Here is a 24,104-nt window from a genome sequence, read left to right on the forward strand (position 1 = left end):
TTTCTTCCCTTGACCTTTCATTTCCTTTCCAAATTTAGCTGTCTTTGGCTTTTGCACATCGTACAGATTATAACTGACTGAGAAGCCCATCTCGCATCCTTCACTAGTGAGTCATTTCTTTCACGTCATTCGTTTCTTAGAAGTTCAATGTGATTTGTATACAGGCTGCATTTGATCCTCCTTAGGTCATATAAACAACTGATAGCGCGAGTTGACTGGCGACAAGATAACAGCGCTGCCCTAAGCAGAAACGCCTGAAAACACACTTGCAATGGTTTACTTAAACACTGTGAATGGTAGGTTCAGGTAATAGAGTTACATCGCGAGCCTCAATTAATTCTCGCTGTTGACTAATGATGGGCAGTAGCTATACTAGAACAGCATTGGACACCGGCTCTGGCCTACTTAACAATAGAAACATTAGGCTTTTCAGGTAGGTTTGCAAACCAGGTGAAGAGAACCTTGCAGGGCGTCTGATAGGATGTCCTACACCAGACGCCATGTTTGCCAAACAACGCCCCTTCCAATTGTAATTTGTTTCAGTCCATGCAGCATGGGTTTTCTAAACAACAGTTCACATCTTAACGATCTCGAAAACTATGTCCGTGACTGGATCACCCGAAAAGAACCTGATTTTTTCAAATCGCGGAATCCGCTTATTACCTGAACAGAGGGAAGAGGAGATAGCTACCGAACGACCCTACTTCATGCAAATTATACCATTCTATTGAAATAAACACGCGTTTTCTGTCCAATAAAAGGCTGGTATTATTTGAAGTACTCGATATGTTAAAAATGTCGTCTGTAACTGCATGAAATAACGTCGTTGCAGTTACAATGGATTAGCTGAACATCGACTGCGAAGTACTCATACCTGGTCGGTATATTTATAATACCTTTTCATGTAAATATTTCGTTTAAATAAACAGTTATTACGAAAAGTACCGTAGGGCAAGGTATCATCGTTTACGAGAGACAAAGTCACGTAGTTTTTCGCTTTCAATTAGCTGTAATTACGCAGTTAGACAATCACATTTTCCCTGCGTGAAGGGACGTGTGGACGCAGCTAGAAGAACGTATTTTTGGGGACGGAAGAGTATCACACAGTTGATAGGGTATTGTGCTCCATACATCCCAAGTCACGGATTTCTCACGAGCCACACATTCATACACCAAAACAATTGCTCAAAATTTGTGAAAAGTATTTAATCGTTTTCTCGTGACATGCTTTCAAATGCTGTCGGATTGCATTACAATCTTTGTCAACCGGAATTCATACTGCGAATATATCAGATAAAGACAACGAACACATGGTTCGGTGGGAAAGGATAAAGAGATACGGAAACCGCGGCGGGGCGCACGTCGCTCAAGGGTTTGGAGGAAGCGAGCGGAGATCCACGCTGCATCTCAGTAGGTGAGGAGATGGTGCCAGAATTAGATGCACGTATGTACGTTCGCTAGTAAAATTTGTCCCAAATGTCCCACAACAATTTCAGAACGATAGTGACACCACAGCTAGACCACTAGTAGAGGAAGGGACCCCTGTTCCTCTTAATTACAACTGCAGCGACTCGAAAAGGAATTCCATACGCAGCCGCAAAAATCTCTGATCACTTCCCCAGTAACCACTAACATGAAATGTGTTACAACTAACGAAGATTTACATCGGTATAGAGTAAAATAATTCTAGACAGCTTCACCTGACCCACAAGGAATTTTTGAACTATTGCCGTGTGTAGCTGGAGTCACTACCCTGTGCGACTCCCTGTAGTTACTTGAAAGAAATCCCCATGTACATATACACTCCGCAAGACAAGTTACGGCGTGTGGCGGGGGGTGCTTTTGGGTACCACAGTCTGTTCCCCATCCATCCCCGATCCACTGACGACAGGAGCGGTGGGAGAACGATTGCTTCGTGTGAACATCTCATTTTCTCGTTGTAGTCACTTCTAGAGAAGTACGTGGCAGGAACTAGTATGTTGCCCGATTCTCCTTCGCGCGCTGTCTCTCGCAATTTCAACAGTGACCTTCTCCACGATGCGCGGCACTTCCCTCGTAGCACCTGTCACTGGAGATTGTCTGCAACGCCCTCGCGCACACTAAACCGTCCCATGACGAAACGCGCCACTCTTCACTGGATCTCGCCCATATCTGGCGCTGCCAAACTGATGAACAGTACTCAAGAATGAATCAAACGTTTTGTAAGCCGCTTCTCAAGCGGGTGAATTTCATTTCCTTAAACGTAACCCCAACGTAACTATATGTAGTAATTATTTATAGCTTTTTGAAATAATTTTATATTTTTTTAGACTGTGTGTCTAACTGTCCCCACTAAACACTACCACTGTTAAATTTTTTAAGTAAATCTACCTACACTACTGGCCATTAAAATTGCTACACCAAGAAGAAATTCAGATGATAAACGCGTATTCATTGGACAAATATATTATACTCGTACTACAACTGACATGTGATTACATTTTCACGCAATTTGGGTGCATAGATACTGAGAAATCAGCACCCAGAACAACCACCTCTGACCGTAATAACGGCCTTGATACGCCTGGGCATTGAGTCAAACAGAGATTGGATGGCGTGTACAGGTACAGCTGTCCATGTAGCTTCAACACGATACCACAGTTCATCAAGAGTAGTTACTGGCATATTGTGACGAGCCAGTTGCTCGGCCACCATTGACCAGTCGTTTTCAATTGGTGAGAGATTTGGAGAATGTGCTGGCCAGGGCAGCAGTCGAACATTTTCTGTATCCAGAAAGGCCCGTACAGGAACTGCAACATGAGGTCGTGCATTATCGCGCTGAAATGTAGGGTTTCGCAGGGATCGAATGAAGCGTAGAGCCACTGGTCGTACCACATCTGAAATGTAACGTCCACTGTTCAAAGTACCGTCAATGCAAACAAGAGGTGACCGAAACGTGTAACCAATGGCACCCCATACCGTCACATCGGGTGATACGCCAGTATGGCGATGACGAATACACGCTTCCAATGTGCGTTCACCGCGATGTCGCCAAACACGGATGCGACCACCATGATGCTGTAAACAGAATCCGGATTCATCCAAAAATGACGTTTTGCCATTCGTGCACCCAGGGTCGTAGTTGAGTGCACCATCCCAGGCGCTCCTGTCTGTGATGCAGCGTCAAGGGTAACCGCAGCCATGGTCTCCGAGCTGACAGTCCATGCTGCTGCAAACGTCGTCGAACTGTTCGTGCAGATGTTTGTTGTCTTGCAAACGTCCCCATCTGTTGACTCATGGATCGTCACGTGGCTGCACGATCCGTTACAGCCATGCAGATAAGATGCCTGTCATCCGGACTGCTAGTGATACGAGGCCGTTGGGATCCAGCACGGCGTTCCGTATTACCCTCCTAAACCCACCAATTCCATATTCTGCTAACAGTCATTGGATCTCGACCAACGCGAGCAGCAATGTCGCGATACGATAAACCGCAATCGCGATAGGCTACAATTCGACCTTTATCAAAGTCGGAAACGTGACGGTACGCATTTCTCCTCCTTACACGAGGCATCACAACAACGTTTCACCAGGCAACGCCGGTCAACTGCTGTTTGTGTATGAGAAATCGGTTGGAAACTTTCGTCATGTCAGCACGTTGCAGGTGTCGCCACCGGCGCCAACCTTGTGTGAATGCTCTGAAAAGCTAATCAATTGCATATCACAGCATCTTCTTCCTGTCGGCTAAATTTCGCGTCTGTAGCACGTCATCCTCGTGGTGTAGCAATTTTAATGGCCAGTAGTGTAGCACTTGCGAGGCGTTGCTGCGTTCGCTAGTGCTAGTAAGTAATAATTGACAAAGATTTCCAATAATTTCTGCAACCAGTCGCCGTTATTTTCACTTTTCGTTTGCCATGACCGGTTTCGATTGGCCTAGCGATTCACTATTAGATGGTACAGATTTATTGTTTGTTTGGAGCATTGTGGGGGTCGGCACAGCTACACGGCTCCCACAATGTTCCAAACAAACAATAAATCTGTACCATCTAATAGTGAATCGCTAGGCCAATCGAAACCGGTCACGGTAAAGGAAAAGTGAAAATAACGGCGACTGGTTGCAGAAATTTCTGGAAACCTGTATTCATCACACATCCATAATCGATAAGTTTTAATAACTGAAATGTTTATTCTTGTCCTTTGATACCCCGCGTAGGATTCCGTGTAACGAGAAACACACTTGTACAAATGCATATTGAAGAAAGCTAAATGGATACAAATGTGAAACGAATATTTGAAATTTTAAAACATTGTTGTATGTAATAAGTGCAATCAAATATTTTTCTTCGTCAGTCATTTCATTCAGTTCTGTCGCTTCGCCGCGTGGGATTAGTCGAGCGGTCTGGGGCGCTGCAGTCATGGACTGTGCGGCTGGTTCCGGCGGAGGTTCGAGTCCTCCCTCGGCGATGGGTGTGTGTGTTTGTCCTTAGGATAATTTAGGTTAAGTAGTGTGTCAGCTTAGGGACTGATCAGCTTAGTAGTTAAGTCTCATAAGATTTCACACACATTTGAACATTTTCTGTCGCTTCAGCGCATTGTATTGCGAAACAAACATGTCGAAAAAGCCAAAGTTACAGAAGATGTGCCGTTTACGCAGTGAATGAGATCTAGAAGAAGTAATGCAAATAATACCAGCAGAATCAGAACCACGAGACAGTTATGTGGAACCTGTGTGTTTAGAAATGAAAGCCACTGTGAAACAAATGAACATGGCTGACGTCGTTATTCAAGGATAACGAAGAAGTGAGAGATTCAAATGCGCAGACACGCAGATACACCAGCAAAAATGCAATGATATAGTCATCTATGTACAGACGACCGAGCAGGCGTCGGAAACAGGGTATTTCGCCGAAATTTAGCTCTCTTACAACGGCATCCACAACTTTGTCTTCGATTATGGGGACTTCCGTGTTGCTCATTACACCTAAAACATTGGACAAACTTGTGAAATACGCAAACCATAAAGCAGAGGCAGTTTATAATTTATGGAATCCGACTCGTTCTTCTAACAAACGTCAGTGTATTTGAACAAGTGCAACAGAAATGTTCGGTTTAATAGAGCTCCTTGTAACTGTGGAGGCGCAAAAAGAGAAAAACACTTTTTTTGTTATACCGCGCGTACCAAAGGAATATATTCCGAGCTTCATTTTATTGAAGGAACTGTTTCGCTGAACTTACGTACTCCTTATATCAGATTCGACGACATAGCGACTGGAGAGGAACGAAGACAAATGGAGAAATTTCATGCGCTTAGGGAAACGTAAACTTTGACGGTCGGAAACGTCACAATTAATAAAATATTCCGAGCTCTAGCACCGTTGTCGAATGGATTTCACACTATAACCCAACGTTTCGTCCCCATTTGCGGAGGACATTTTCAAGCGCCTGAGAAATCGAAAGTTTTCCTGTCTTTCATTAAGGTTGCTGTGCTGCCTCTTTATGAACCGCTTAGTATTTTAAGAAAGTTCGTTTTTTAAGTAATCCTAAGTGTATGTCGTGAAAATGAATATAGCCCACAATGATGTGATTTATGTACAGTTCCATGTTCGTCTAAGTGTTCCAACTCATTAAGGAGGTAGCGCTCCTCGTTTGTTTCATTTTTTATGTTAGATGTAACTAGTTACGATGATGAATCGTTCGTTGCTGCTTTTATTCTGATCGAGATTGTCACATGAGAGCTCTTCTGTGGTAATGGATGCAAGTTTCATGTTGCAATTTGAATAATAATAATAATAAAATACAATTATTTAACCCTCTTTATGTAATTTCCCGCCCTTACATCATGCTAGATAATCATAGTTAGATGTAGCTACCGTAACTGTACTAGTGGAAGCTAGGGTAGATTTGCATGTTAGAGTTAATTTATTTTCATCGTTAATAGCAATTTCTTGTAGGTTATCAACAGCTTACCAGAACCGGCACACAGTTTTCTTTCTGTGAGTTACGGCGCATTTATTACGTCACGCGATATGAATTAATTTTCAGTAAACATATTTTACAGACGCAGCCACACAAGCTGAAGCTACTCTGTAACTTTAGCTTCAGTAGAAATCAGTATGTTTTAAGAAAGAAAGATATTAAATCAATACAAGGGTGAAAACAGTTTCTTACGTGCAGTCTTCGCTAGTAATTTAATGCCTTATTCAGAGACACTATAAATTCATATGACCAATTTCTTAGCTGCGACGAATTTATAACTGATCCTCACGAAATATTACTGCAATCAAATAAAATAAAAATTTCGTTCCCTGCTTGTTGTAAGATAAAGCCAAATATCAGTAGAGGTTTGTAATAACGTTACTGGCCGCATAGGAAAAAATCCTGAATATAAATAAATAAAAATAAAAAACAGAGCATCGCTGTAACCAAAAAACTTACCCGAAAGATAGACTACCAGCTAAAATTGACCAAAGATGGTCTCAAAGCGCTGGAAAAAAGCACGAATTTGTTAATTCCGTGCAGTTGTGGGGAGGTGTACGTGGGTGCTACAAAACGAACAGTCAAAAACGGTCGGAAGAGCGCAAGGACAATCGCAAAAGAGAGTAGACTGACACATCAGCTGTTACTGAACACGCGTTGCAGCCATGAGATCACCAGACACATTATGGTAGGACTCAAGTTGTGGCAGACGCAAGCGGTTGCCATGAAAGGTTATACATACAGGCGAAAGAGATTGTTAAGCACCTCAGGAATTTCAGTAGGAAGGAGCAGGGCATGGAATCGAATGACATTTGGATTCCATTGCTGAAGAAGCTGTGTACCGGTTTTCCACCACGGGATGATAGTAACAGCGGACGGCGGCAGACAACATTGCCCAATTGCGCTCGCGTATTCAAAACATGTGGTATCCTGCTGCAGTCATCAGCGAACCAGGGTGTGAATCGCGTCCTCAGAGAACCTACGATCCCACTTAGAAATGTCATTCCCAGATGGGAACGAACGTTGGGTTTTAAGGTGAAATCCATTTGTCCACGGCAGAATATGGTTCAAATGGCTCTGAGCACTATGGGACTGAACTTCTGAGGTCACCAGTCCCCTAGACCTAAGAACTACTTAAATCCAACTAACCTAATGACATCACACACATTCATGCCCGAGGCAGGATTCGAACCTGCCACCGTAGTGGTCGCGCAGTTCCATCTGAAGCACCTAGAGCCGCTCGGCCACACCGACCGGCCACGGCAGAATAGCCCGGAATATTTTATTAATTGGGATTTAGAGAAATATTTACAATTTTTGCACAGGAATGCTGTGAGCATAATTATCCAAGTAGTCATTTTACGTTGGATGAGCAATTGGTAGTTTTTCGTCGGGAATTCCCGTTTAGGGTTAACTTGAAGTCGAAACCAGCTAGATACGGCATAAAAATGTGGTCCCTCTGCGATGTTGAATCATCGTATGCTTTCAGCTTGCAGGAATATACAGGGAAAGAAAGATCTACGGAAAAGAATCAGGGTACTAGAGTTGTGATAGGACTTACATCTCCTTCAGTGACTGGGTATAGCATTATAAAGGGCAACTTTTTACCAGTGTTCCTCTTGCACAGGAGAGCTTGAAACATGAGCTAGATTTCACTGTTTCTCTTAGGAAAAACAAGTCCGAAATCCCACCTAATTGCAAAAAATGCCAATGAAACGACAGTTTCATCTACCTTGGCCTTCAATAAAAAAACTGCCCCTAGTATCATACGCGCCTAATAAGAACAAGGCAGTTATCCTTTTAAGTTCTGTACATCATGACAATCGAAGCACAGAGAAAGGAGAAGTTCGAACCGGATATTATTCTGTTGATACACTGGACAAAACGATGGACATACATCCATGTCCGAAGGAACTTCGCATTGTACTTCGGAGCAACACAGCCACTGCAAGTGTCCGCCGACACTGGGCAAGCGAGTTTCAAGTGAAACGTCTCATGTGTACGGCAATATTCGTAACGGATGTACGAGTACAGGTTGTAGACGCACGGGCGACGACAAATGGAAGTTTGGATACAGTGCACTTTGACTACTTTTCAATACTGTTCTGTAGAAGATCCCAAATGCTTCGATTTTCCTCTGTTCCGGGTTTCCCACAGTCCATGTTTCACTACCATACAGTGTAGTGCTCCAAACTACATTCTCAAACTTTTTTTCTAAAACTAAGGCCTAAGTTTGCTACTAGTAGACTTCCCTTGGCCAGTAATCCTCTTCCTGCCTAGTACCTGAAGACTCATTTATCATGAAATGTAGTCGCAGTTGCGAATACGGACAACTATCATTTATATAGTGGAATGACAACGAAAACTTGTGCCGGACCGGGACTCTAACACCAGGATTTGCCGCATATTGCGAGCGGCCGCCTTACCGTTAGGCTATCCGGTCACGACTCACTCTTGACACTGTGCATCTCGGAATACTGAATTCCCTAACGACTTCCTAAATGCAGTGTCGCATGCGTCTATCTCCAACTACCATTCTGCTTTCAAATGACGTCGTGCGGCGATAATGACGTCGGAAACTTTTTTCAAATGAATTACCCGAGTACAAACGACAGTTTCGCCAATACACTGCCCTTTTGTGCGTTGTGTACTCGATACTGTCGCAATCTGTAAATACACTACACCCCCAAAAACATATGTTTCTCATGTTAGGTGAATTGTGCTGCCACCTACTGCCAGGTACTCCACATTAGCGACCTTAGTAGTCATTAGACATCGTGAGAGAGCAGAATGGATCGCTCCCTGGAACTCACAGACTTCGAACGTCGTCAGGTGATTGGGTGTTACTTGTGTCATACGTCTGTACGCGAGATTTCCACATTCCTAAACATCCCTACGTCCACTGTTTACGATGTGATAGTGAAGTGGAAACGTGAATGGACACATACAGCACAAAAGCGTACAGGCCGACCTCGCCTGTTGATTGACAGAGACCGCCGTCAGTTGAAGAGGGTCGTAATGGGTAACAGACAGACATCTATCCAGACCATCAAACAGGAATTCCAGACTGCATCAGTATCCACTGCAAGTACTATGACAGGCAGGAGGTGAGAAAACTTCGATTTCATGGTCGAGCGGCTGCTCGTAATCCACACGTCGCACCGGTAAATGCCAAACGACGCCTCGCTTGGTGTAACGAGCGTAAACATTGCACGATTGAGGAGAAACGTTGTGTGGAGTGACGAATCACGATACACAACGTGGCGATCCGATGGCAGGGTGTGGGTATGGCGAATGCCCGGTGAACCTCATCTGCCGGCTTGTGCAGTGCCAACAGTAAAATTCGGAGGCGGTGGTGTTATGGTGTGGTCGTGTTTCTCATGGAGGGGGCTTGCACCCCTTATTGTTTTGCGTGGCATTATCACAGCACAGGCCTAAATTGACGTTTTAAGCACCTTCATGCTTCCCAATGTTTAAGAGCAATTCGAGGATAGCGATTGCATCTTTCAAAGCGATCGAGCACCTGTCCATAATGCACGGGCTGTGGCGGAGTGGTTGCATGACAATAACATCCGTCTAATGGACTGACCTGCACAGTCCTGAGCTGAATCCTACAGAACACCTCTGGGATGTTTTGGAACGCCTTCGTGTCAGGCCTCACCGACCGACATCGACACATCTCAGTGCAGCTCTCTGTGAAGAATGGGTTGCCATTCCCCAAGAAAGCTTCGAGAACCTCATTGGACGTATGCCTGCGAAAGTGGAAGCTGTCATCAACGCTAAGGGTGGGCCAAGACCATACTGAATTCCATCATTACCGATGGAGGGCGCCAGGAACTTTTAGGTCATTTTCAGCCAGGTATCCGGATACTTTTGATCACAATGTGTAACAGTAGAGTACTTTTGGGTAGGAATGCTTGTACTACTCTGCTTCTTCTATCCTCGGAAAAGAAAACTTGTAAAGCTAAGATCGCGTAAGTATTTATTTATTTTCAAGAACCGGTTTCGAGAGACTTAGTTTCCATCTTCACGTCTCCAAAATTTTTGGTACGGAACGTGTTCATTTTGAGTTGGAAGCTCAAGCCAGGTTGCTAAGACTTCCAGTTGCATCAAATACGCCGCCTAACGTGGATCATCAATGAATGGAACATGTCGAGCTAGCTAATGTAAATAGATGTGCTAATATGCATTTAATTGTATATCGTTATTTTTATGACGTAACTATCACCTGTGAGAGCTCCGTGTACGGACATGACCACGTGCACAACGTGCTTTTTGATTGTAAATGCTTCATATCTTGAAAACCTATATATAATGTGCTACGTTTTATCTAGTAACGTAGCATCTTAGCAGGAGGTTCCAACTCGCGACGAATAGGTTTTTAGCAAAAATTTTGAATACCTGAAGATGAGAGGAAAGTCTGTAAAAACCGGTTGATGAAAATAAAGAAATATTCGTGCGACCTCGGTTGTAGAAAGCTTTTTCCAAGTAAAACTGATCGATCCTTCAGATTTCTCAACATGAGAAAATTCAGTCCCACATCTTCCTTGCTTCTTCTGTCACGAGTTATTTCCCTTCCAACGTAGCAGAATCCTTTCATTTCGTCCAGTATGTCGTGCTGTTTCGACAAGTTTGTCCCTTAACTCACCTCACCTGTCCCTAAATAGTTACTGCTTTCTCTGGTTCACCCTCGGTCTGCATTCTGTGCTCGTTTCAAACACCAGGCGCTGCAACTTTCCCTGTCCTCCTCGGCCTTCAGGGGGACGTTAAGCCCTAATATGACTACTGCCCCTTCCCTAGGGGGGACCTGGGCGGCCAGTAACATCAGCATACAGGAATGAACCGCGCGCTTTTCCATGCAGATGGGCCACTGGTCTCAACGTCGCACTAGCTGTCGGTTCATCGCAGCGTGAACGACTCAAGCCTGTCAATGACGAAAGCAACCGTCTTCCGAAAGCGGGTGGCGTCTCTTCCCTTAAGCAGTGTATTTACTGACGTCTTCCTCCACGTATTAAGACTGCAAAACGTAGACCAAGATGAACAAAGGACGCAGACTGACTTTTATCTTATCTGAAGCTACAGTTTTAATATTGTCGTGTAAGCTCTTATGAATAACTTTCAGATGCCAGAAAATTATCTAAAGATAGAAATCGCTTGTGAATAAAAGATTATTGGGGATCAGGATATGTGGACTTCAAGCTCTCCTTTATGCTGCAGGTGGTCATTAGGTCTTGCGTGGCTGAACGGAACACCTACCGTAACTGTTCCACCACTTAATCTGGTCATGGAGATCCGTACCCTCGACCTCCGCTAAGCAAGTATGCCACGGAAATAAGAACAATGAGGAAAATACGTTCGTTTCGGCACTGTTGCGCCGTCGTCATTGCCGAGACGAAACTGCTGGCTTCAGAGGCGGCCTCGATCCCGTCATCACCGAAAGCCACTTGTCACCCAGCGCTAGATTCCAGACTTCAGCATACGTTACGACCTTCGGGTTTTCACACCCACATTTGCCCTACCACTTTCTTTGTGACATAAATCTGTCTCTCAATATGTCATCCTGTAGGTCATTTGTTATCTGTCTCCTTACTCTGACAAGGGCTGGTTGGTTCAAATGGGTCTAAGCACTATGGGACTTAACATCTGAGGTCATCAGTCCCCTAGACTTAGAACTACTTAAACCTAACTAAGGACATCTATGCCTGAGCCAGGATTCGAACCTGCAACCGTAGCAGCTGCGCGGTTCCGGACTGAAGCGCCTAGAACCTCTCGGCTGACAACAGCCGTGAATTCTGTGGAAGAGTGCACTTCCATTGTGCCCTTGCCTGTGATCTTGCATCATGCACCCAACAGCAACGATATGTAGGGAGTTGTACGTACGCATTTTCTTTATCCTTTGCATCCATCTTCAAGCGCCTCTCAGTTCAGGAGCATCTCCGTGTCTAAAGCAAACATGTGAACATCGGTGCTGCCATTCCCAGTATACATTCAGTTTCCGTGATAGTACTATTAGGTATGAGAGTCCCAGATACACTAGGAATATTCTAGGATGCATCACCGAGAGCGTGACTAACGTTGTCGTCTGTACAGTCCGTGCAGAATGTCGTGGCCAGCAGACGCGTGCACAGAGTGGTAATGGTGGGGGTTAGGGGCAGGCGCTGTAGGGGAAATACCGAGCCATGGAGGGGAAGTGCCATTCTAAACTCAAGCCCACGCTCACATTTTTTGCACATATTAAGTAGGGACCCTCGACGTCCACACGTGTATGGTAACCATTAAAAAACATCTACTGTCACTTCCTCTTTGGTTGGTACTTAAAAAGAATTCCGCCCAAAACGCAGCGATTTATTTTCGCCTGCATAGTTAGCCATTTCTGAGTTTCAGGGTAGCGTCATGAGTGGTGCCTTTTGACTAAAACACACGTATCTCTGGTTGCCGTATTAAAATTTGCTCAGGTTACCTTCCATTCAGAAAGTGGATGCAAAAAAATGGTTCAAATGGCTCTGAGCACTATGGGACTTAACACCTGTGGTCATCAGTCCCCTAGAGCTTAGAACTACTTAAACCTAACTAACCTAAGGACGTCACACACATCCAAGCCCGAGGCAGGATTCGAACCTGCGACCGTAGCGGTCACGCGGTTCCAGACTGGAGCGTCTAGAACCGCACGGCCACACCGGCCGGCAAAGTGGATGCACTCAGCGACTGTATGTGACTTTTAAATTATAGAGTGCAGCAATCAGTTGCCCTTATTAGATTTTATTATGCAAATCCAGATTTCGGCAAGTACGTAGCTATTCTCAATCCGCTATTTTTTTATTCTCAATGCATGTAAGTCCCTCTTATTTGGGAGTCAGTCACAGTTCTTCGAATATTCTCTGAGTATTCAAAGAACTGTGACTGAGCCCAAACAACAGGACTTAAACACACTGAGAATAAAAAATAGCGGATTGAGAATAGCTAGCTAATAACCGAAAACTGGATTTGCATAGTAAAATCTAAAAAGGACGTCTGATTGCTCAACTCTATAATTTATTTAAAATTTGCTTCTTTTGCCAAAACTCATTGGAGTTTACACAGGCTCACCTCACAAACACGTTGTGCAGACAACTGCGAGAGAATTCTGAAACAGTGGTTTATGAAGTTCATTAAGCGCGAAGAACTGAGGAAAAGTAAAGTCAGTAACTTATGAAAAAACACATCCTCAGTACAAAAAAAAGTGTAATGTCTTCACATACGTTGTTCCAAAACGCATAGCCTTTGTCGTGTGAGCAGCTATCGATGGCCCTTAAAAACTACATTTTTCACCGAAAAATTCTGTACTCATTGGTTTAACACAGTAGACAATGAAGTTTTACATAATAACTATACAGTAAAATACTGTCCTCATTGCGTGCTATCGTTTGCCAAAATCTCATTTCGATATCTCATATCGCTTCTGAAATAAGAGGAATGTTGTGGATATTTCACTCTATTCGCGCGGAGCGATCGCGAATGAGTGCGCTACGTCACATCAATTTCCTCGAGATTGGTGACAGGTCGTTATCTCTTGCCAAGTCTAAAGAAAAATTCAAAATGTTAGCTAAATTTCATTTGCAACAACATATTATGCAAAATACACTAAACGCAAAATCATAGCAACCTCTATTTTCATTGCGAACTTTTCCGATTTTGGCGCAGTGTCTTACTTCCATGTAACTATGACCGTTAGCGAAATGATGGGCATATCATCTTGAACTGACATGTAAAGCTAGAAGAAAACCAAAAATGAATTTTTTAGTGAACAGTTTCTCTAAAATAGTTTGAGATAGACAGAAGGGGGTGCGCCTCGATTCTGTCATCGCTGACCAGCCAACAGGTAGAGAACACTTGCCGGACCTCCCTCCCCCTTCGGAACAAACGAATGAACTCGGCCAGCGCTTTGGACAGAAACTGGTCACTGCGCGTCGTATCCTGCGTGGACTCTACAGTAGGGCAGTGTCTGCATTGTACAGTGTCCACGTAGTTCCAGGCAATGCATGCATGCCGGAAAGAACAGACACTACTGGCGACTGACAACCGCATTAAATTAGGAAATGCATTCGAAAACTCCGAGTACGATCGTACAACGACAGTACCATTTACCAGTAACATAGGAAGATTTGTGTTGGACTGACACTCGAACCTGGATTTCCCACAGAGGGAGAGACATCGTCTTCCATGTCCAAAGGAACATCGAACTGTGCAGACACTTTATAATACAGACACTGCCCTGCCATCCTTCGTGCCGAAGCAAGGCGATGTGACGGGAATCACACGATTTGTAGGCGAGCACTATGGGACGCAGACACCGGGACATATGGAAGTTTGGGTGGGTACTGCACGTGTCCTCGGATGGCCTAGGCGGTTAGGGCGACTGCTCGCGCAAAGCGGGAAATCCTGGTTCGACTCCTGGGCTGACACAAATATTCATGCATTACTAGTAAGTTGTACAGCCGTTGTACAATCTTAGTCACAATTTGCGAATACTTTTCATAATCCCGTTCCTATTCTGTGTTTTTCCTGTATCTTAATAACGAGCCAAAGTCTGCCGTAGACGTCGCTTATTATTTAGCCGATGTGGTCTATCCATATCATGTCCTCAGAAATTGTTACATGCAGTTATTCCTAGAGCTGATTGATTACAGTGTAGTTTAGCCACAAGACATCACATTTTCACGTTTTGTGAAGTGCAGAATTTTACTTTCCTGAAGATTTAAAGCAAGTTTCCATCTTTTGTACCATCTCGAAATCTTATCAAGATGTCTGTGCAGTTTTTTTATATTTATTATTTATTAACTGCAATGTTCGGCGTTGCTGGAGATGTTTAATATCTGCCACATAAAGTGGTTGGCCTTCAGTCTCGTTGACACTGAAAGCAGATGCAAGCGATGTGGGGAACTGCAGTCACTTTAAATCGAAGGCATATTTCAATCACTGGGCGTTAACGAAAAGCGACGAATGAATACGTCACCAGTGGCATTCAAAAAAATTAGGTTCCAGGCTTTCGGTTACGATTTTTGCAAGTATGAACCAATTTTACACCAAAAATTTAGTCTAACAACTATGTCACAGATTATGCTTTGATTCCTTTTTTAAATTACAAATTAGAGTAATATATCCGTAATGTGTAATGTACCTAAAACCTAACTGAAAAATAAATACTCTTATCATTTCAAGACATGTATTTTCTACAAGAAATATTTTGATTCTGAAGATATGTGCGTATGCTTAATGAATCAGTAGTCCACGTGTTCATTAATATTTTGTACAATTCAAATACGTATTTACTGCCATCGGTAGTGAAGAAATCCCTAATCGCTTAAAAATATCTACTGATATTGTTAACCTGTGTGAATTACAAACAAATGCACACTCTTCATTCGGGATTACATAAAAACACGGGTAGAGATACAAGAGGCAGAAACTTCACAAAAGAATAAAAGAATTAACAATTTCCATAAGCAATACTGACATAAAAGATATTATTATGTCAAACTGGAGGTGTTCAATCGATTCTAGCGGCGATGCAGATGCCTCCAGCGAGTCAGTCCAGTCCCCCTTATCACACCGCGAAGAACATCCGCTGCGAAGATGCTGGTTGGTGGGGTTGCGTCGGTGCGCGACGGTCATACACTGGAGACGTCACTTTGCCGCCTTTACATAACGAGTCTGCGCACTCGCCATGCCAAGGGCGCATCCGGTTTACTGGCGACCACTGTGTCCGGTTGCCGGGATCCTGCCGCCACTGTTGTGGCTGTGGCGCCAGTGTTGTGGCGGTTCGTTTGTCTTTATATTCCAGTCAAGCGTCAACCGATCTCTTGATCTGTGAGTACTATAATATTGCCTGGTAGATCATTAACGTACGGAATGAGCACTTCCCTGGCACACACCGGAATCTACATCTGTATCAGTCGCTGACTCCCCATCCAAGACGACGTTCCGCGTCCTCTCCACCAACAAATACTCAGTACAGTCTCTAATTTCATTCGATGCTCTGTCTGACTGTACTTCCTACGACAGACTACTTGTGTGTGGTATCGTGTCAAATGCTTTTCGAAAGTCGGAAACTACAGCAATTGCCTGACTGCCTTGGCCCACGGACTTCAGTATTTCATCTGAGAAAAGAGTCAATTGGGTTATACGTGATCGATGTTTCCGCAATCCATGCTGCTTGCCGTATGAGGGAGGGGGAGGATAGGAGTCATTCTGTTTGTGTCCCAAAGGTCCGCATTATAACGAGGAACCAACCTCTAGAGTAGCCTCACTCCAGCTTTCCATTTCTTCCCTTCGTCTCAGTATGTGCGCTGGCCGCCTCCATTTCAGTTTCGTAGCAGTCTCTGTCAGATGTTGAACTGTCATTGAACTGTTATACTACCACTTAACGAGACTCCATAAGTGTCACTAAAAGAAAACAAAAATCAGCTCTTAGTCAAAGACATACGATTTACTATAGCTGTGTCTTCCAAATGTAGTTTTGGCTTTTCCGTACGAGAGGGAAACCGAAACAGATAACCCCGCGTGGTGCAGCAACTCGGCGTGGTAGGGGCTCAACAAGTGGTTGGTGCAGAAATAATGAACCACGGTGCGTCCGTAGCCGTCCATATTTGCGGTGCAGGCTTTTGTGCACTGACTGGCTTCTCGATTGCGTCCGATGAATGTTGGATGGGGTTCATGTCGGGCGATATGGGTGGCCAAATCATTCGCTCGAACCGTCCGGAATGTTCTTGAAACAAATCGCGAACAATTGTACCCACTCGCATGGCGTACTTTAATCCATAAATATTCCATCGTTGTTTGGGAACATGAACTCCATGAAAGGCTCCGAGTAGACTAATATAACTATTTCCAGTCAAATATCGGTTCAGTTCCACGTAAACACAGTCTATATCGTTATGGAGCTATGACCAGCTTGCTCAGTGTCTCGCTGACAACTTGGGTTCATGCGTTCGTGGGGTCTGCGCCACACTCGAACCCTACCATCAGCTCTTACCAACTGAAATGGGGAGCCACCTGACCAGGCCACGGTTTTCCAGTCGTCTAGGGTCCAACAGATACGGTCAGAAGCGCAGGAGAGGCGTTGCAGGCGATGTCGTGCTGTCAGCAAAGGCACTCGCGTCTCTGCCGTAGCCTATTAACGCAAAATTTCGCCGCGCTGTCCTAACGCAGACGTTCGTCTTACGCCCCACATTGATTTCTGGGTTAATTTCACTCCGTGTTTCTTGTCTGTTAGCACTTACAACTCTGCGCGAACACCGCTGCTCTCGGTCGCCAATGAAGGCCGCCGATCTTTGCGTTGTCCGTGCTGAGAGGTAGTGCCTGACACTGTTGAACACTGTGTCTAGAAACACTGAGTCCTCTAACCATTTCCGAAATAGAAGTGTCACATGCGTCTAGCTCCAACTACCGTTCCGCGCCAAAGTCTTAATTCCCGTCCTGCGGCCATAATCACGTAGCATACATTTTCACACAAACCACCCGACTACAAGTGACGGCTCCGCCAATGGACTGCCCTTTCATACCCTGTGTACGCGATACTACCGTCTCCTGTATACTGGTACAACGCTATCCCACGACTGGTCACCTCAGTGTATACCCGGGGAACGACGGATGAAAGTGTGGAAACCCCGCCGCGCAGTGTCGTCCAGTCGGGGAACGCGAGTATTCGCTCTGACGGTCCGCCTATTTGCGTGTACCCATTACGAAAAAGAGCAAGACGGAGCTGTTGCCAAGTTGTAGGTAGACCTGAACACCAACCAGACAGTGGTTTGTCTGCCAGGCTCGGTCCTGCCAGAGCTGGTGTATGCGACCTCTCAACTGACGCACCTGACCGCTGTGAGAAGGACCTACACTTTAAAGTGTACTCCCAACTCATTCATTGTTTGTAAATTCTGTAGATAAAACAACAGAAACGAAAAATGTAAAAAGATAAAAAACGAAAATTGTAAGGTGTTTTAAACATCAGGTAACAGGTCTATAATTTGGCAATAAATTTTAAAAAAATTAAAAAAATTAAAACTCTCAATCACGGTGTGACTGTTCCTTGCTCACATTGACAAAGACTGCCCACTACGTGCCCCACCAGGTCAGGATGAAGAAAGACACGGAAGGAATTCAGATGCGCGCTGCGGGATTCTTTAGCGTCAAGTACCATCAGTGTGACGGTGTTAGGGAAATGCTCAGTCGGGTTGGCAGGGAAGGGAAGTGATCTTTTCATGAAATGCTACTGAAGTGGTTTAGAGAAGCAGCACTTGCCAGAGACTGCAGAACGATCCTGCAGCAGTCTTGCGCAAGGATAAAGAGACAGTAAAGTATCGGTACAAAGTGCCCTCGGCTATGCACTGTACAGTGGCTAGCCCAGTACGCACGTACATATAGAGGTAGACGTTACTGAAAAGCCTGGTTTCAAATACGAACGAAACGCAATACATCAACATGGAGCAAGCAACAGGTGAAGAAACGGAAGCTTTCTGTCCAAAACGAATTGAATTTTGGCAACAAATGAGTGACAAGCATGGTATGCCTTTCGAGACGACTGGGACAGCTAAATAGGGGTGCACACGTTCAGTATTTGTGGACAAAACTAGTTTGTTGTAACATCAATATTACTGTCAATATTGTCGGTCGACATCATTTTACGAGGTTATGATGTCGAGCACCCAAAAGAGAGCGTCTTGCTCAATTTGTTAGCCGCACCAGCCGAAGACAACGGAAAGGAGGAACCTGGTCAGAATGTGACTGTAAACGAGGAACGACTTGTCACACGATAATTTGCTGCCCGACATCGGAATCATGTTCTCGAAAGATTTCATAAAATATTTTCGTGTCACTCCTGCATTGTACCACAAATTATTAATGCTGATACGCAATAAAATAGAGAAGAAAGGAGTAACTTGGAGATTTCTGGCGAAAAGCAGATGATTGGAATGCTTCAAGTTAAGTTCAGTAACAGCAACAAACACGTTTAGTAAAAATGAGTGGAAACCTGTGCAGGAATTATATACGCCTGGCAGGAATACTTTCAGGTGCTGCAATTAACTTCAAACATATTTCTATGATTTGGGATAATTCGATGCAATTGACATATTTGGGAGACCTCTTACTAGTCATTGCATACATATGACTTATTTTTGGAAGTGTAAGCGTTCCACGAAACTGCCGTGTAATTCACCGACCTATATCATATTTTCAAACTAATAAGGTACGCAGTATGAGAACAGATCCTCCGTTGACCATCCTACAACGGTCTATACAACGACTACCCAAGCGCACCCCTATTACAACTGTTTTGTGTTAAAAGACTAGCTGAAAAACTGAATCTGCGCTATGATGTGCACAAAGACAAATTGAAAACAGGAACAGTGGTCAGTAAAGCCGTGTAGGTGGTTCCTGAAGCACTGTCTACAACTGAGTGGAGAATACTGTCACACCGTCAGTTCTTGACTTCACACGTTCAGTATGTTCTCACAATACTGAAAATATCTGAAGGTCATCAACACTGCTCATCAACATTTCCACTATTTACAATACGCCAATACGCACCCTCAGACGGTTGCACGCGTGACGGATCACTATCAAGGGGAGGCCGTGACGTTTGGAACGCGGATTTACCGCAAACTTCGTACACTCCTAGTACTCCACGAGGACAACAAAATGTGTAAGCAGTAGCGCGTACTTCTCAAACGTTACTGAGACAATCGCAAGATAATTTCCGTCGTCAAATATATTCATATCTGTGCGTGGCCATTTTTACCATGAAGCGGCGGCAGCCGAGTGGTTAGCATTCAAGCCCCATAATCGCTGGGTCGCTGGATCGAATCCCGCTCGTCAGTTTTTTTTATTTCTAACAGTCAGTTTCTTTACTATTTATATTACAATTGACGTAATGGGAAAAATACGTGTAATTGGATGAACTTTTGTTAAATTTACAATGTTATTTGGCAGTCTACAAATTTTTATTATTTCAAATAATATAATATTCATGACTATCGACTAGTGAACTATCAAACGCGTAAAGTGATACTGGTAATGTATCCTTCCCATGTCTTCAAAATTGTTCGTATTTAATCGAAAAAGAACGAGAAATTGCTTCTCGTGAAGACACTATTAAAATACACTCGATACTACCAATGCTCAACGCCGATATTTAAACAAATGCTGCGTTATGCATGGTTTGCTTCCAAATTATCTTCTGAAGAAGCCATGGATCCCAGCGTGTGAGACGCTGTCACGGCGCAGGTAGTTCCGTCTGAAGCTACAATGCGGCTTTCCCGCATCTGTATTAAAAATGTTTCATCCCTTGCGGGGATCGAACCCGCGACCTTTGGATTAGAAGTCCAACGCGCTATCCGCTGCGCCAAAGGGACACTGCGCAGCATTCACCTCTGGCAGAAGGCGCCCCACTGCGTCACCGAGCCGGCGGTACCGCTCCGGACTGCTGAGCCTCCCTCGTGACGTCACCAGAGTGACGCACGCCGCTCTTCCACGGAGGCGCTGTTTCCACCGCGAGCTCGGTCTGCGCACGTGCCGGAACCACCCCCGGCTCCTAGGCTGGGGCGGAGGGAAAGAAAGACTGCAGCCGTCTCACAACGCCTCCTTCCGTACTTTGTCACACAATCTTCCTCTGCATCCCATCCAAAGCTCACCTAATGTTAAGAAAGCGACGAGTACGAATACCACGCAAAGGTCACAGCAGAAAATTGTACATAAATTTTGAAAAGAAATTATAGTGTCACATTTAATGTTCAAATATGCGTGAAATCTTGTGGGACTTAACTGCTAAGGTCATCAGTTCCTAAGCTTAGACACTACTTAACCAAAATTACCGTAAGGACACACACACACACACACACACACACACACACACACACACACACACACACACACACACGCCCGAGGGAGGACTCGAACCTCCGCCGGGACCAGCCGCACAGTCCGTGACTGCAGCGCCCTAGACCGCTCGGCTAATCCCGCGCGGCAGTGTCACTTTTAGTCCAAGTGACTGTTAACAACATTTGTGGCTGAAAACAAAGCGAATTCCAGAACTGTTACACGACGTTATTGCGAGAGTAACTATAGGAACAGCACGTTTCGTCAGAGATTCATCCAGTAAGTGCGAAATAGTCAGGGAGGTGCTCAACCACCTGCAGCGGCAGACGCTGCAAGAGAGGCGTACAGCAGCACAGAGAGCGCACACTCCTAGAAGTGCCAACCGGTATATTATTTCCTATTACGTACGTCTCGCCAAAGAACCACGAAGGTAGAAATATTCGAGCTCACATAGTGCCTTACCAACAAAGGGTCTTCAACCGAATCATTCGCCACTGGAACATATTCGTGGAGTGCAGACGCACAACTCACTGATTCGATTGAAACAACACATGAACTGTAACAAGAATAACACTAGTGCACCTCATACGCAACAGAAATACGTACCGGAACATTAAAGATAAGCTCGAAACCCTGTATCGTGTACAAAATGAACATTCTAGAACAAACCGAAATTTTTAGTGATTTCAAAAATCATCCCAGTACACTTATGAACGAACGAGCAAAAGTACAAAGGACACGGTATATCGATAATTGCATTCTGTTTATGGCTAGCCAATATCAAAGTAGAAATATTCCATTCGTAGCGTCCACAATGACTGGTAGCACTGCCGACCCCGTCTATACACGAAGCTAAATTTCCGTATTTCTCATTTCTGTACGCCATACATATTTAATAATTATACAGCTGCGTACCTCAATAGGTAAAAACGGAATCCTTAATAGGATCACTTTGTTGTCTGGCAGTCACAGCTATGAGCAATCATCTTTAATATTAATAAATCGCTTCGGCTGTAGTCAATTTTTTTTACATCCTACCGTCTTAGGGGCACTAAGAGCCACATCTTCAGGTTAACGCCGGCCGCTGTAGCCGAGCGGTTCTAGCGCTTCAATCCGAAACCGCGCTGCTGCTACGGTCGCAGGTTCGAATCCTGCGTCGGGCATAGATGTGTGTGATGTCCTTAGGTTAGTTAGGTTTAAGTCATTCTAAGTCTAGGGGACTGATGATCTCAGATGTTAAGTCCCACACTGCTCATAGCCATTTGAACCATCTTCAGGTTAACATCTGTACGACAATAAATCAAGAAGGAATAGCAACCCTGACACGTCCACTGATGTAATTCTCCAGATTTACTTAAAAATTTATTTAAATTTTCAAAAATTTTAAGAACGTTTACATTGGAATTTTCAAATATTTCTACTGGCGTAAGTAAAACGTTGGAGGTAAAAAGCTCGAGACCTTGAAGGCAACATTCGTTATTTTCTTATTTTATTTTATACGGCTAGTTCCGTAGCAGCAAATCTCCGAAGTCATGGAACGTGTCAGTGCATGAAATTACAACACAAAAGTAACAACTGATAAAAATAAAATGGTTATGAACTCAAAAAGGTCAAGCCATAAGTTTAAGTAAACGCAATCATCAGTATAGCATAGGAATCAGGTTAATTTTTCAAAGAACTCCTCTAAAGAATAGAAGGAAACTCTTCAGTTTCGATTTGAAAGCGCTTGGATTACTGCTAAGATTTTTGAATTCTTGTGGTAGCTAATTGAAAATGAATGCAGCAGTATACTGCACAATTTTCTGCACAAGAGTCAACGAAGTGCTATACAGATGTAGAATGGATTTCTGCCGAGTATTAACTGAGTGAAAGTCGCTAATTCTAATGAATATTGTTAATAAGAGACGACAGTAATATACCGGGTGATCAAAAAGTCAGTATAAATTTGAAAACTAAATTAATCACGGAGTAATGTAGATAGAGAGGTACAAATTGACACACATACTTGGAATGGCATGGGGTTTTATTAGAACCGAAAAAATACAAGCGTTCAAAAAGTGTCCGACAGATGGCGCTTCATCTGATCAGAATAGCAATAATTAGCATAACAAAGTAAGATAAAGCAAAGATGATGTTCTTTACAGGAAATGCTCAATATGTCCACCACCATATGTCCAATAGCTGTAGTCGAGGAATAATGTTGTGAACAGCACTGTAAAGCATGTCCGGAGTTATGGTGAGGCATTGGCGTCGGATGTTGTCTTTCACCACCCCTAGAGATGTCGGTCGATCACGATGCACTTGCGATTTCAGGTAACCCAAAAGCCAATAATCGCACGGGCTGAGGTCTGGGGACCTGGGAGGCCAAGCATGACGGAAGTGGCGGCTGAGCATACGATCATCACCAAACGACGCGCGCAAGAGATCTTTCACGCGTCTAGCAATATGGGGTGGAGCGCCATCCTGCATAAACATCGTACGTTCCAGCAGGTGTTTATCAGCCAGGTTGGGTATGATGCGATTCTGTAACATATCTGCGTACCTCTCACCCGTCACGTTATCAGTTTTGCTCTCCAGCGCCATCTGTCGGACATTTTGTGAACTTTGTTTTTTTTTTTGTTCTAATAAAACCCCATGTCATTCCAAGCATGTGTGTCAATTTTTACCTCTCTATCTACATTATTCCGTGGTTTATTAAGTTTTCAAATTTATACTGACTCTTTGATCACCCGGTATATATGAGAGAGAGAGAGAGAGAGAGAGAGAGAGAGAGAGGGGCCAATGTTAGAATGTCCAGACTAATGAATAGGGGTCGACAAGAAGTTCGCGAACTTACGTCACTTAGGCTTATTACCCGAATCGTCCGTTTCTGAGCCAAAAATATCCTTAGAGAATGGGAAGAGTTAACCCAAAATTAACACCATACGCCATAAGTGAATGTAAATAATCTCTGAAGACTACTTTCCGTGTCGAACTATCACTTAGTTCACATAGAGTTCGAATAGCAAAAATGGCAGCGTTAAGTCTGAACAAGGTCCTGAACGTGAGCCTTCCACAAAAGTTTGCCATCTGAACACCTGGAAATTTGAACAGTGCAGTTTCATTTATAAGTCCATTCTGTGAAATTAAAATGTCGGGTTTTGTTCAATTGTGTGTTAGAAACTGTAAAAACTAACTGTTACTGTGATTTAGCGTTAGTTTATTTTCTAAAAGCCATGAACTTAGGCTATGAAGCGCGCTATTTGAAACAGAGTGAGGTGAACCAACTTTGAGCCACTCCCCGTATTCCGTAATGGTCCAAC

At 44.0% G+C, this 24,104-nt stretch overlaps 1 protein-coding gene and 1 non-coding gene across 3 annotated transcripts in view; both read right to left on the reverse strand.

Moving 5' to 3' along the window:
- The window catches only part of LOC124552497 (angiotensin-converting enzyme-like), a 227,308-nt gene that overhangs the window by 180,547 nt on the left and 22,657 nt on the right, over positions 1-24,104 (reverse strand). The gene's annotated exons all lie outside the window — the stretch shown is intronic.
- Trnar-ucu lies at positions 20,267-20,339 on the reverse strand. Its single transcript has one exon. It is a non-coding gene; the product is annotated as a tRNA-Arg (tRNA).

The sequence above is a fragment of the Schistocerca americana genome, chromosome 10 (genome assembly GCF_021461395.2).
Source record: "Schistocerca americana isolate TAMUIC-IGC-003095 chromosome 10, iqSchAmer2.1, whole genome shotgun sequence".
Lineage (NCBI taxonomy): Eukaryota > Metazoa > Arthropoda > Insecta > Orthoptera > Acrididae > Schistocerca > Schistocerca americana.